Source organism: Neomonachus schauinslandi, chromosome 4, assembly GCF_002201575.2.
Source record: "Neomonachus schauinslandi chromosome 4, ASM220157v2, whole genome shotgun sequence".
Lineage (NCBI taxonomy): Eukaryota > Metazoa > Chordata > Mammalia > Carnivora > Phocidae > Neomonachus > Neomonachus schauinslandi.
In genome coordinates, this window is record NC_058406.1 from 176,163,831 (window position 1) to 176,176,232 (window position 12,402).

Here is a 12,402-nt window from a genome sequence, read left to right on the forward strand (position 1 = left end):
CAAGATGATAAGCAGGGAAGCTCGTCAGCTGGCTGTGGCAATACTCTAAACAGTAAATGACAAGGGCATGAACTATGATTTTGGGAGAAGCGGATGAAGTCAAGCAACATGAATAAAGTGGAATCAGCATGTCTTGGGAATTGTTAGATATTGAGAGGGAAAAGTCAAGAATAACTCTCAACGTTCCCACTAGGGCCACGAGTGGCATAATGGGGTGTTCACCGAGATAAGCCCTCAATACACAATATATGTTCCTGGAAATGTAGGGGTCTGAGGTTTATAATAGGTGTCTTTGTTGCACTACTTGAATAATCTCTAAAAGGAAAACAATGTCTTTGACAATTTCACTGCACATGGTATCTGAGCCTAACTGAAGGACTCAATTGAATAGCTAAAAATAGGTGGTTAAACTAGTAATTTGGGTGGGTGGGGGGGAGATAGGTCTTGCCAAGTTTATATTTTGTCACATGATTTGACTTCCAGACCCAAATCCAAATCAAGACAGATTCAAATGCGGTTTGATCTTGACCGAGAATGTGAAGAGGAGAGAAAGTGGGAAAACCAAGCATTAGCAATATTTCAGCAGGAATCATTAGGTATCTTGGACACCTTACACAAAACACAATCCTGATGAGTGAATCATGAATTAGTAAATCCTGAGAGCAAAGACTTCTACTGCCACAATGTCAAATCAGTTTAAACTTCATGCAGAACGTGTCTGGCTACACGAGCTCTGGCTTTTGCCAAACCTCATAGAATGTGCTGGAGCCATTTTACAGACCTCTGCATTCCTGTAGGTCTCCCTACCCTAAGCTCTGTCCCCTCTAATGTTGTGTTTCTCTGGGGATGATAGGTCTTGGGGCCTTGGGTTCAATTCAGTGTATGCCAGGACTTGGAGACATTTTAAACAAGTTAAAATCTACGTGTTGTTTTCAATTAAAGGCTATGTAAGGCAAAGGAATACCAGCTCAGCCACCAAAAATTTGGGTCTGGGGCAGCTTCCTCAGCCTCCCTGACAGACCAAGTGTGTTGTGGTGAGCCTGGCTCCTGTCAAAAGCAATGGGAGAGACAGCAAGGGACACTGGGAAAATTAGGCTTGGCACCACCCTGAGCCACTGAATATTTAAATGCATGGCGTGTGAAGTGTGGCTTGAACATCATGGTCTGGGAAGCAATGAGAATTCTGGGTAGGATTTGGGTACTTGTAAGAAATGACTGAAAAGATCCATCTCAAGGCAAAATTGAATAATGGGAGAAATAGTGATGATCTGATAGAAGGTAGGAATGAGTAAAGAGAATACACAAGTTCTTTGTGGACTTTTACTTTATTTTGGAAAAATACACTCAGTAGTGGCTTGCTCACCAAATTCATTCATTCAATGAATATTTACTGAGGCTGAACTTTGTGTATGTTTGGAAGTACTCTGCAGTCTATACAAGACTCTGATGTAAAAAGGAGACTGGGTGAAGAGAGTGCTCCAAAAACTCTAATACTAGTGAAGTCAAAAATTTCCTAAAAATATGTATTTTCTAGGTCATTACTGAGTGAAGAGCACAGGGTTTTGGAGGTCTAGTAGATCTGATTTTGGTCTTAGCTCTGTTATTTACAAAGGCTGGCACGTAGTTGCTGGCACATTGCAGATAATCCATAGATACTTGATGAATAAATGGAGTATGTGCCTCCTATGGGCCCCACAATGTACTGATGGCATATGCATTTCCTCATGAATTATAAACACCATGTGAAGTAGGTACTACTACTGTCCCTATCTTACAAATAAAAAAACTGGGGTTAAGAGAGTTTATATAACTTGCATAGGGTGACACAGCTAGTGGGTAGGGAAGGTGAAACTCAAACCCAATCTACCTAACAATAAAAACAGAACATCAGATCTCTGCCTTAGAATAAATTATTCTTACACGGGATATGGATAGAGGGAATAATCCTAGGGGGAAATCATCTGAGAGAATGGAGGAAAATCAAGATGACGCCATTGGGAGAAAGGGAAGATTTCCATATTGGAGTGAAACATAAAAGGGGACTCTTACCAGACTGTGAGGTGGGACCTGCTCAGGAAGCAGTAAGTATGCCTTGAACCAAACAAAGGATGATGTATAGGCATTAGCAAGTTGGGTTAGAGAGTCCCAGTTATCAACTGCTGCTGTGTTTGATATTTGCCTACCAAGAGAACAAAGATAAACATATGAAGGCTAATTGAAGATACTGGATGAATGTGTGGTCTTCCTCGAATAGGTAGCTAAAATACGGAAGAAAGTTGGCCAAGAACATTCTAGTAACACAGGGATCAGCAAACTATGACTAGCGGGCCAAATCTAGCTCACTACCTCCTTTTGCAAATAAAGTTTTATCAAAACACAAGTATGTTCACTCATTTACATATCATCTATGGCTACTTTCATACAACAAAGGCAGAGTTAAACAGAAGTGAGAGAGACCCTATAGCCTGAAAAGCCTAAAATACTACCCAACCTTTTAAAGAAGATCCATGCTAACCCCTGCGGTAAGGTCATATGACATGACAAACCTGACTGAGCAAGTCTCATATACACTAAGTTGGTAGAAAATTAAGTTTTGCCTGATTCGCCTCCACCCAACTGGTCTCACACAAAGTAGCCAGTGGTGAGGACCCTCAAAGGTAACTAACTTATGATGAAGAGAAAGGAAGTCGTTAGTGTTTCACAGGACTGAACATTAGGACTGAACAAGGAGCTTTCATGCCTGTTCTCACACTGAATCCTCCCCACCACTCAGGAAACATACACTTGTGTTCCCCATCTTCCAGAAGTTTCACACCTATGAAGGGAAAGAGGCAGATTGAGTCCAGGCCTGTCTACATCCTATTCTAACGCAAGTCTAATCAAGCCCGGAGTAAAAGAATTAAAGGATTTCCAGACCCAGTTGATACTTTCCTCTCTTCTTCTAGTTGCGGGTCAGGACCTTGCAGGGAAAAGGAGCATTTGGGAAGTGGGGACCATCAAAATGATATTGACTGTCAGGCTTTGACGTATCACCATGTCAGAACAGTGGGTCCCTGGAAGTGGAGGTGAGTCACCATCTCATCAACACCAGGGACAACAGCTTCACGGGCAACAGGGAAGATTGATGAAGACTTCTAATCAAAATCTCAAAGAAAGAGGGAAAAATGACCCAATACAACGGAAACCTAGGTATCATGAAGGAATCTGAGGGACATAGGAGAAAGAAACAAAACAAAGGAGGAGAGGAGATCAGCAGCATTGTTCAGAGGAAACAAGAAGGCCAAACTACAAACAAATCCCAACTCTCTCCATACCAACCAATATACAGGATGGAAGTGTAAAACTAAATTAAATCCAACAGATTGTGTTGGGTGTGCTACTATACTATGAGCTGTGGGCAAAGAAAAAAAAAACCGTGACAGAGATATTGCCATAGGAAAGAGCAGTGACTCAGAGTCACACTTCCATTCACATCTCGTCTACTGTCCCTAGCTGGGTAGTTTGGGCAAGTGATTTAACTTCTCTGAGCTTCAGTTGCCTCAAATGTCAAAAAAAAAAAAAAAAAAGTTAATAAAAGTGAGTGTCTCAATGGGCTACTGTGATAATTACTTTTTTAGAGTCCAAAGTTCTCAGTACATAATAAAATGCTCAATAAATATGAGACCTTTTTTTTTTAAAAGATTTTATTTATTTATTTGAGAGAGAGACTGAGAGAGAGAGAGCATGAGAGGGGGGAGGGTCGGGAGGGTCAGAAGGAGAAGCAGACTCCCTGTCGAGCAGGGAGCCCGATGCGGGACTCGATCCCGGGACTCCAGGATCATGACCTGAGCTGAAGGCAGTTGCTTAACCAACTGAGCCACCCAGGCGCCCTAAATATGAGACATTTTAGCGAGTGTAACGGAAACAGGTCGGGGACAGCTCCTGTCCGGAAGGAACGCAGAAGTGCATGAGGAGAATGCTCCCCAGGGTGGGTGGAATATAAAAATAGTGTAAGGGGCTAGAGGTGAGTGTGGGAAGGTTGGCTGGCTTCTTTTCCTCCATTACTGCCCAGCCCCATTCAATCCCAACCCTGATACTACCTCTGCTGAAACCCTACTAATAGCTCTATTTGGACTCAGGGTAACATTCAAACTCCTTAGCACACAGCATACAATTAATGTGCTCAGTCAATGTGCATTTATTTAGCACTTACTGTATGTCAGGAACTGTTCTTATGAGGCATATTACATGGGCCTCAACTACGAGAAGTTCACAGACCAGTGGGAAAAAAGATTCATGGCAACATGCTCAGCACAATGTAATCAGAGCTATGACAAGTGTGTGCCCACAACACCATGGGCGGGGGGGGCGGGGGGAGGGCCGGGTAAGGACTCATCTCCTTCAGCTTGGCCATGTCAGGGAAAACGGTAGAGATAGGACTGAGCTGACTTTCAACAACTAAGGAGAGAAGGAAAAAATCTAGAAGGCAGGGAACAGCACACAGAAAAGCATGGAGATAAAACAAACTGGCATTTCGGTGGTGTCCTTACGAGTCCAACACAGCTGGAGTTTAGAGAGGTGCAAGTATGGAGCTGCAGGCGATGAGGGGAACGAGCAAGGTAGATAAGATCGGTGGCTGTGGACGCCATGCTAGGGAACCTGTACTTTACCCTGTGGATAATGGGGGAAGCAGGGCCACTGCTGCACCAGACAGACCACACAGGGGCCAGGAGACAGGATGAGGGGCCACTGAGGGGCTCCTGCCACAGCCTAGGCTATACGGGATGGATGAATGAGCAACATGAAGGATCACAGAGACGAGTGGCTCCAGCAACCTCTGCTGGTGTTTCCACTCACATGAGAAAGTGAAGTGGCTTTCATATCCTTTTCAACTGCTCTGCCGTCCCCCACCCCCGCCTTCATGAATGGTTTCTCTCTTCTGCACACATGTGTATCTCTTCCTCCAATACTGGGATCTCAGAGCTGCAGCCGGCGTGTCTTGTGTTGTGCTGGTTATATTTAAACAATTCGCTCTGTGAGGCAAGTGCCCAAACCAATTAAATCAGAATCCCCAGGAGTCCCAGGCAGAGAATGGAAATAAACAGTCAAGGTAGAGTTCGAACCAAAATAGCCATCAATTAGAGCCACTCTGAGACCGCTCTGACTGCAGAAGAGTCAAAGTAAGGATGCTGAGACCAGGCAAAGACCTGAAAGGGGAGCATAAAATGGCCAGCCTCTTGAGAGGCTAACACTGCTCCAGGTACGCCCTAGGAATTCAGAAGCCAAGGCTAGTCTCTTTTGACTCACTCATTACTAGTGTGGATACACCAATTATGTGCATGCCATGCAGTGGAATAAGACACAGTCCGATCCCTCAAGAAGCTCCCAGCTTAGAGGAGCTAGGTGGGAAACCACTTGAACGTGCTGCACTGTAATAACTGCTAAGATGTGAAAAATGCGGAAGTACTTCAGTCCACCTGCCAGGAAAGAAAGCGTTGACACTGTAAAGAATAGTCAAGCCGGGTCTAGAAGGGTAAGACTTTATAAAGCTGAGGAAACAGCTCACACAAAAGCAGAGGTGTGAGAAACTGAGGTAAGCCTTGGAAAATGTGAAAAGAAACTTGGCCAAATCTGAACACTTAAAGCTGAAAACCTTGCTCCAGATCCCTTTGTCTCTCCCTCTTGCCCTCAGGGCAAAGGCCTCCAGAGGCCACTTTCTACTCTTGACAGCAGAAAGGCTAGGGGACAAACACTGTCTTGAGGCAGAAGAGAGCTACAAGTGGGGTCACAGTTAATCAGCATATCCGAAAACCTATGATCCAGCCATTGTTAAAAATGAAAGCAATCAGACATGGTCCATCTACAGAGAACTTCCTAAAATACGTGTCTGAGGTTATGAATTTCATCAGTGGCATCTAAACTCCAGGGAAAGCTGAATTCCTTTCCCAAGCCTGCCAGTTACTTAGCCATGTGACCCTAGGAAGGCCTCAGTTTCCCAATCCATAAAAAGGGGATGAGGATGTGTGGATAGGACGTATGTGAGGTGATCTGGCACAGAGCCTGACACCCAGCAGATAATGAGCAAACGTCAGCTCCCTTACATCCCCCCCAACCCCTTGAGTCCTGGATTGAGTTCAATGGACACACCTCGCACACACTACAGTCTTGGTTAAAACACCTATCAACTTCACGTAGCCCGTCAGGTCTACCAAAAGATGCAGAAGAAGGACAATAACAGCATTGACTATGTGCCAAATACTTGGCCTCTATTTCCTCATTTAATTTTCACAACGACCCAGGGGGGCACTGGAGGTTCTGCATCCCCATTTTACAGTTGAGAAATTCTGAGGCTCAGAGAGCTGAAGTGAGGTCCCAGGTCATACAGCCAGTTAGCTGACAGAGGCAATGAGTGACTCCAGATCTGAAGCAGTGCTGTGTCCACTCAGACGCTCCAAAGATGGCCACTCCAGAAATGCTCGGCACCCTGGACCTGGATGAAGCATGACCGCTTTCACACGGCCGAGAGCAGACTTGTCGCTAACCCAGCTCAGTCACGTCTGCTGGTGTTTCCTGTGCATCAGATGAGACGTCCATATGACTTCTGGAACTTTGTTATTAATGACAAATTACAAGAATCATTCTCATAATATGGAAACAGAATTTATAAGCAAGTTCCCGGGACAAAAACTGGTAGGCGTTCTTAATTCTTTAAGTCAATAAGAAAAAAAGATAATGAATTTGATGAGTGGGATTTGGGACAATTATAAGTGAGCAAAATGTCTGTTTCTCCAGTATCGGCCTTTTTTTTTTTTTTTTTTTGCCACTTTGGGGAGGGTTTGTGCCTTTTTTTAAACTTCCAGATTTCATACTTTCTGTTCAGCTTTTGCAACTTCCCAAGAGCATGGTTTAAAAAAAAATTGAAAAAAAATAGAACCTCAGCCCTTCTGTATCACTTTCAAGAAGGTACTTCTTGCAGAAAAAAATTTAGGACATAAAAAACCCTTGCAGGCTTGCTTCAGCTCTTCCCTTCCCTTCAAGACCATTCTTTTTTTTTTCTGGTAAGTAAGTAGTCTTCGGATGATCAGTGTTGCATATCTTTGGGAAAAATTCATGCCAGGCTAGTCAAATAATAACGGCTGCTATCATCAGCTTGCAATGGTTTCCAAGTTACTCCCCAGAAAAGAAACCAGACACAAGCACACAGTCTTCTCTAATTTTGACACTGGAAATATCTATTTGAAAGTTCTAGATAAAAAAAGAACACAAATAATCACAAAAGAGCACCGTATCATCGCCAATCTAAAGCAGAACCCAGACCATGCAGCCTGCACTGCTCATTAGCTCCCTCCACACCACCTTCTAGCACACACCGAAATAAACTCCCGGTGTCTCCATGGCACACTGTTCACAGTGGTCTATCTACTGGAAACATCTGGTAGCTCTGGTCACTCAGTGTAAACCTCCCAAGTAGGACTGGAGTGTAACCATTTAACCGAAAAAAAAAAAAAAAGAAGAAGAAGAAGAAGAAAATGTGCCTGCTCCCAGCTTTGCCACCGACTAGTTAAGAAACTTTATAAATCCACCACACTGTTTCTTTTTCATTTCAAACCATGTCCCACACGCATTATACACATGGTCCTACCTTCTAGAGCAAAGGAGGCTAACTATTATCTTTTCTGGAAAATGCGAAGTCCTCATTCCATTCCATTCGACAAACATTTCTGCGGGCTGGCGGAGCACCAGGCAGTAGGTTACAAAAGCAAAGACATCACCCTTTACTGTAGTTTTGTGGCGCTAAGACGGTACCTCCCCAACCACTGGGCTCAGGCACATGAGACTGCTACGCCCCGAGTTTAATCCCCTCGGTACCTGGGGAGGCTGGACAGGGCTGAGCTGGCCAGAGCCCAGAGATGGTTAACACTGCAGTGAGCAATCTTCTCTATTTGTCCCAGTATTCTGAACAATGGGCACCTTTTCTGTGAGTGAAAAAAGTGAGGCAGAATTTAACGAAGAAGACTGTTGACATGCCTAGGGTTATTTGCCCCAACCCTGATGCTTTTGAAATCTCCTATCTACTTTTTATGTTTTTCTGTATCTGGTTCCTTCCAGTTAATGGCCACATCTTGTGGTCTTAAATATTCCTCCCTTCTTGGTGTCTGTTTCTAGTCTTCTTTTAGCCAAAAACAAACAAACAACACAAAACAAAAAAAACAGAGCAATGAGGTTAGGCCTAAGTCACATTACATTCAACAGACACTTCCTGAGTGCCTACGATGTGTTAGGGACATTGGGCTCTTACAGAGGAAACACAAGCACAGACAGGGAAGGTGTACAGTTGCAGTCTTCAATGGGGTCACAACCTAAAATTTTAAATAAGATAAGGGTTAGCAGGCCCCAGGTGAATAACCAGGTCCCCCAAATCCTAGGGATTATGTTTGAGACTACTGCAAAATGCCTCATTGGTTTTAAAACAAAGCCCAATGAGGAGTTTCAAAATTTGAGCTGAGGAGTAAGCTCCATTTGCGCACACATCAGCAGGCCACGGAAGTAGAAAGCAGAGAACCTCCAAAACAACTGCATTTACAGTCTTGGCTCCGTCTATTCCTGGCTGAAGATCTGATATTTCAAGTTGCTTAATCTCTCTGTTTCAGGTTCTTGTCTTAGAAAATGTGGAAAATAATACCTATATTCAGGATTCTTATAAAACTTAGAGCTGATATATAAAGCTTGGTCCTAACTCCAAGTTAGTATCTGATAAGTGGTAGCTTCTCTTTTTAAGTTCTACACCCTATATTTGGAAATTGACCTATTATTGATAAGAAAAGAACATTTTCCAAGGACATAGATTTATACACAAATTACTGAAATGCTTGGAGAGTATGGAGGACATTGTCAATTATATGTCCACTAACCAACAAGTCCTTATTTCTGAAATGCTCTCAAAACTGCACTATTTCGCTTACTGCCTCAGTATAGTGAATATACATCCATCAATCTTTTATTACACAAGCTTTAAGATCATTGTTTTGAACATCAGCGCCCTCTGCAATGCTTTGTGCACAGTAGGTCTTCAAAGTTTGCTAAGGGAGCAAAGAAATGATTGAACACAGTTTTTGACATAGCTAGGAGAGCTTATGCTAAATCAGCCTGGGCCAGCTTCCCCTCCGATTACATCCTTGAAATAACCCTGTTTGCTTATGAACGGCCTCTGCCTCCTAAAAGTGGAATCAATCACATGGCAGTGTGATATGCAGAAACAAACAAACAAAACAAAACAAAACAAAAACATGTTTCCAATTCTGGCTGTGACAAGAGACAATGTCTCATGGAACTCTGATTTTTTTTCATCTATAAGGATAATAATAAAGTTACTGTGAGAAGTCAGTGAGGAAATGTCTACAACATTCCTAGCACTGGCACCTGGCATGCAACTGATTAATTCAGTTGGTGCCAGTTTCCTGACCCACTCTTTTCACTTGTGATAATCTCAGGCCAATAATTTAACCTCTCTGAACCTATGTGTCCCCACCAATATAGTAGGGATGCTAACATCTACCTTGGAGGATTTGGTAAGGAGTGTTTGGGAAGTATCTAGCATAGGGTCTGTAGCATGGTACATACTTCAATATCACCACTTTTCCTTCACCCTACAGAATCAATTTTATAAATTCTGTTTCACTGTAAATTCTAATCACTGAGGAATGGGGGGGGGCGGGTTGTGTGTATTTCATTTGCCAAAAAGCGACTGTATATTTTAAACCCATAAGAAAAGCCCATTGTAATCTAAATGCCCCCTGGAACTACTTCCCATATCAGAAGGTTTGGGGCCCACATGGCCATGCTCATTTTGAATGGCTGGATATCCAGGCCAGAGCTCAGAATCTGCAGAATGCAAAGCTGTCAGAGTCACCCAGTGGGAAAGAGACTACATGACCCTGAGTCATGTGGGAGATGTGCAAATTCTGGCCAGCAGAAATAGCATCAGATAATGCCCAAAGGCTTGCTCTACAATGGAGTTCATTATCATTCATGTGAATGAAGTGGGAAAGGTACTGTCATCTCTTCCTGCGGTTTACTGAGTTTTCATTGACAAAAACATAAGAACACTTTTGTTTGCTAACACACTGACCTTTGCAGGCCAGCTAGGGCCCAGCCGTGCGAAGTTGCACTTCATGTTTCAATGGAACAAATCTCCCCCAATGAGAGAAAAGGTTACTTCCCCCCTCAGACTCCCCTGACCACTACCTCTGCCAGATCCTGTCATGTGCTAAAGAGAGAAGACAAAGCAAAAACGGCAGCCAGCAGAAAAACCACTTCTCATCTTGCCCAACTTCTGAATCCCGAATGCTAAACCAGAGTCCAGTGGTGCTATCGGGCTGTGGTCAAGTCCCCACCCCAGTCGTGACGCATGCACAGAGGTGGTGTGGGTGTCATACCCATGGTTATAAAGCAGCACACTGGAGGTGTCAATGGTGTCTCAGTGGCATGATCGCAAAGCCTGTTCTAGAAGCCCTCTTTCTTCAGACAACAAAAGAAACAATACAATTACACCTTTCCTTACAGTCCCATTCTGAGCTTACTCTCTGATCACCTTAACTGAATGTGAACTCCCATTTTAAACAAGCTCCTCCAAAAGAGAAAATTGAGGTCCACCAAGTCACCCATCAATAAGGGTTGGAGCCAGAATTACAAGCAAGAGGAGAAAAAACCATGTCTAGAAGCACAGATTTAAAGATGGCTGTGGCATGTCAGAACATGAGGACCTGGTGGCTCTAATAACCAGAGGAGCCTCCAGTTCAGGTCTGGCCATGGTGGAGCAGCTGGTGGGGCGAGGGGCCACTGCTTTGCTTTTGAACCCACCCAACTCCGATGGGAAGGCCCAAGCCAAGAAGTTAGGGAAGCACTGTGCCTTTGCCCCAGCTGACGTGACCTCCAAGAAGGCCGTGCAAGCAGCCCTGACTCTAGCAAAAGGAAAGTTGGCCACATGGATGTGGCAGTCAACTGTGCAGGCATTGCAGTGGCCATTAAGACATACGACTTCAAGAAGAATCAGGTCCATACCTTGAAGGACTTCCAGCAAAGTTCTCAATGTAATCTCATAGGCGCCTTCAATGTGATCCACCTAGTGGCTGGGGAGATGGGCCAGAATCAACCAGACCAGGGAGGCCAATGTGGGGTCATCATCAACACTGCCAGAACTGGCTGCATTTGAGGGCCAGGTTGGACAAGCTGCTTACTCTGCTTCCAAGGGGGTCATAGTAGGCATGACACTGCCTATTGCTCAGCATCGAGCTCCCCTGGGGTTCCAAGTGATGGCCACTGCTCCAGGCCTATTTGGCACCCTGCTGCTGACCAGCCTCCCAGAAAAGTGTGCAACTTCTTGGCCAGCCAGGTGTCCTTCCCCAGCCACCTGGGTGACCCTGCTGAGTATGCTCATCTGATTTAAGCCCTCATCGAGAACCCACTCATCAATGGAGAGGTCATGAGGCCGGGTGGGGCCATCCGCATGCAGCCTTGAAGGTGGAGGACAGAGAAAACAAATGTTCCTCTGCTCCTCCTTCCCCTGGAGTACTGCACTGCAGCTTGGGAGGAAGTCCAGTAGCCATTTTGTAATTCTGCCCAACAGTCACACTCTGTGCCTAATAAAGTCCCTATTTCTCACCAAAAAAAAAAAAAAAAAAAGGTACAAACAAACAAAAGAAACAAAGATCTAAATACACTGTTGAAAAGAACCATATAAGGAGTATCCAGCACAGAGGCTGGCTTAGAGTAGGCATCCAAAAATTATTTCCTTTCCTCCTATAGAAGAGTTAAACATTCTGGTCAATTTGTGGTTCTCCCATATTGCAGGACCCTTCTAACAGCAGAAATCATCATTTCCACAGAAGATTATGGCAACCACAACAACAATAATACTTGCCACTCTTTACTTAATGGCCATTGTCTAACCAGATATCATTCTCAAAACTTTAAATACAATGTAATCCCAACCGACCAAAGAAGAAGGGAAATATCACAAAAAGGAACATCACCCCACTCATAATGACAACCAGAAACAGAATGAATGAGTTCTCCCAGGCTGGGGCCAAATCCCATGTGTTAAGGGTCAGATGACCATGTAATTAATCACCCAAAACAAGACAAACTTCAGAACGAAAGGACATGCTGTGAATAATTACTTGGGGATAATGTGCAGACACCAGGACTGACCCTCCTGGACAAATCAGAACATACAATCACCCTGGTTTAACAACTCAAGTTCTATGTCCCAAGAAGCCAATTCACTATTTTTCAGGAAGTAAGCATGGACAAAGAGAAAGACAGACATCTTTGGTGGAATACTTTGTGATTCTAGGCTCTGAACACCGTTGAAGAGAAGCTTATGGCACACGTGATTGAGGGGATAATGGAATTTAAACCTCC

At 44.0% G+C, this 12,402-nt stretch overlaps 1 pseudogene; it reads left to right on the forward strand.

Moving 5' to 3' along the window:
• The first annotated feature begins 10,724 nt into the window (after window positions 1-10,724).
• LOC110579175 lies at window positions 10,725-11,497 on the forward strand (annotated as a pseudogene).
• The last annotated feature ends 905 nt before the right edge of the window (window positions 11,498-12,402 follow it).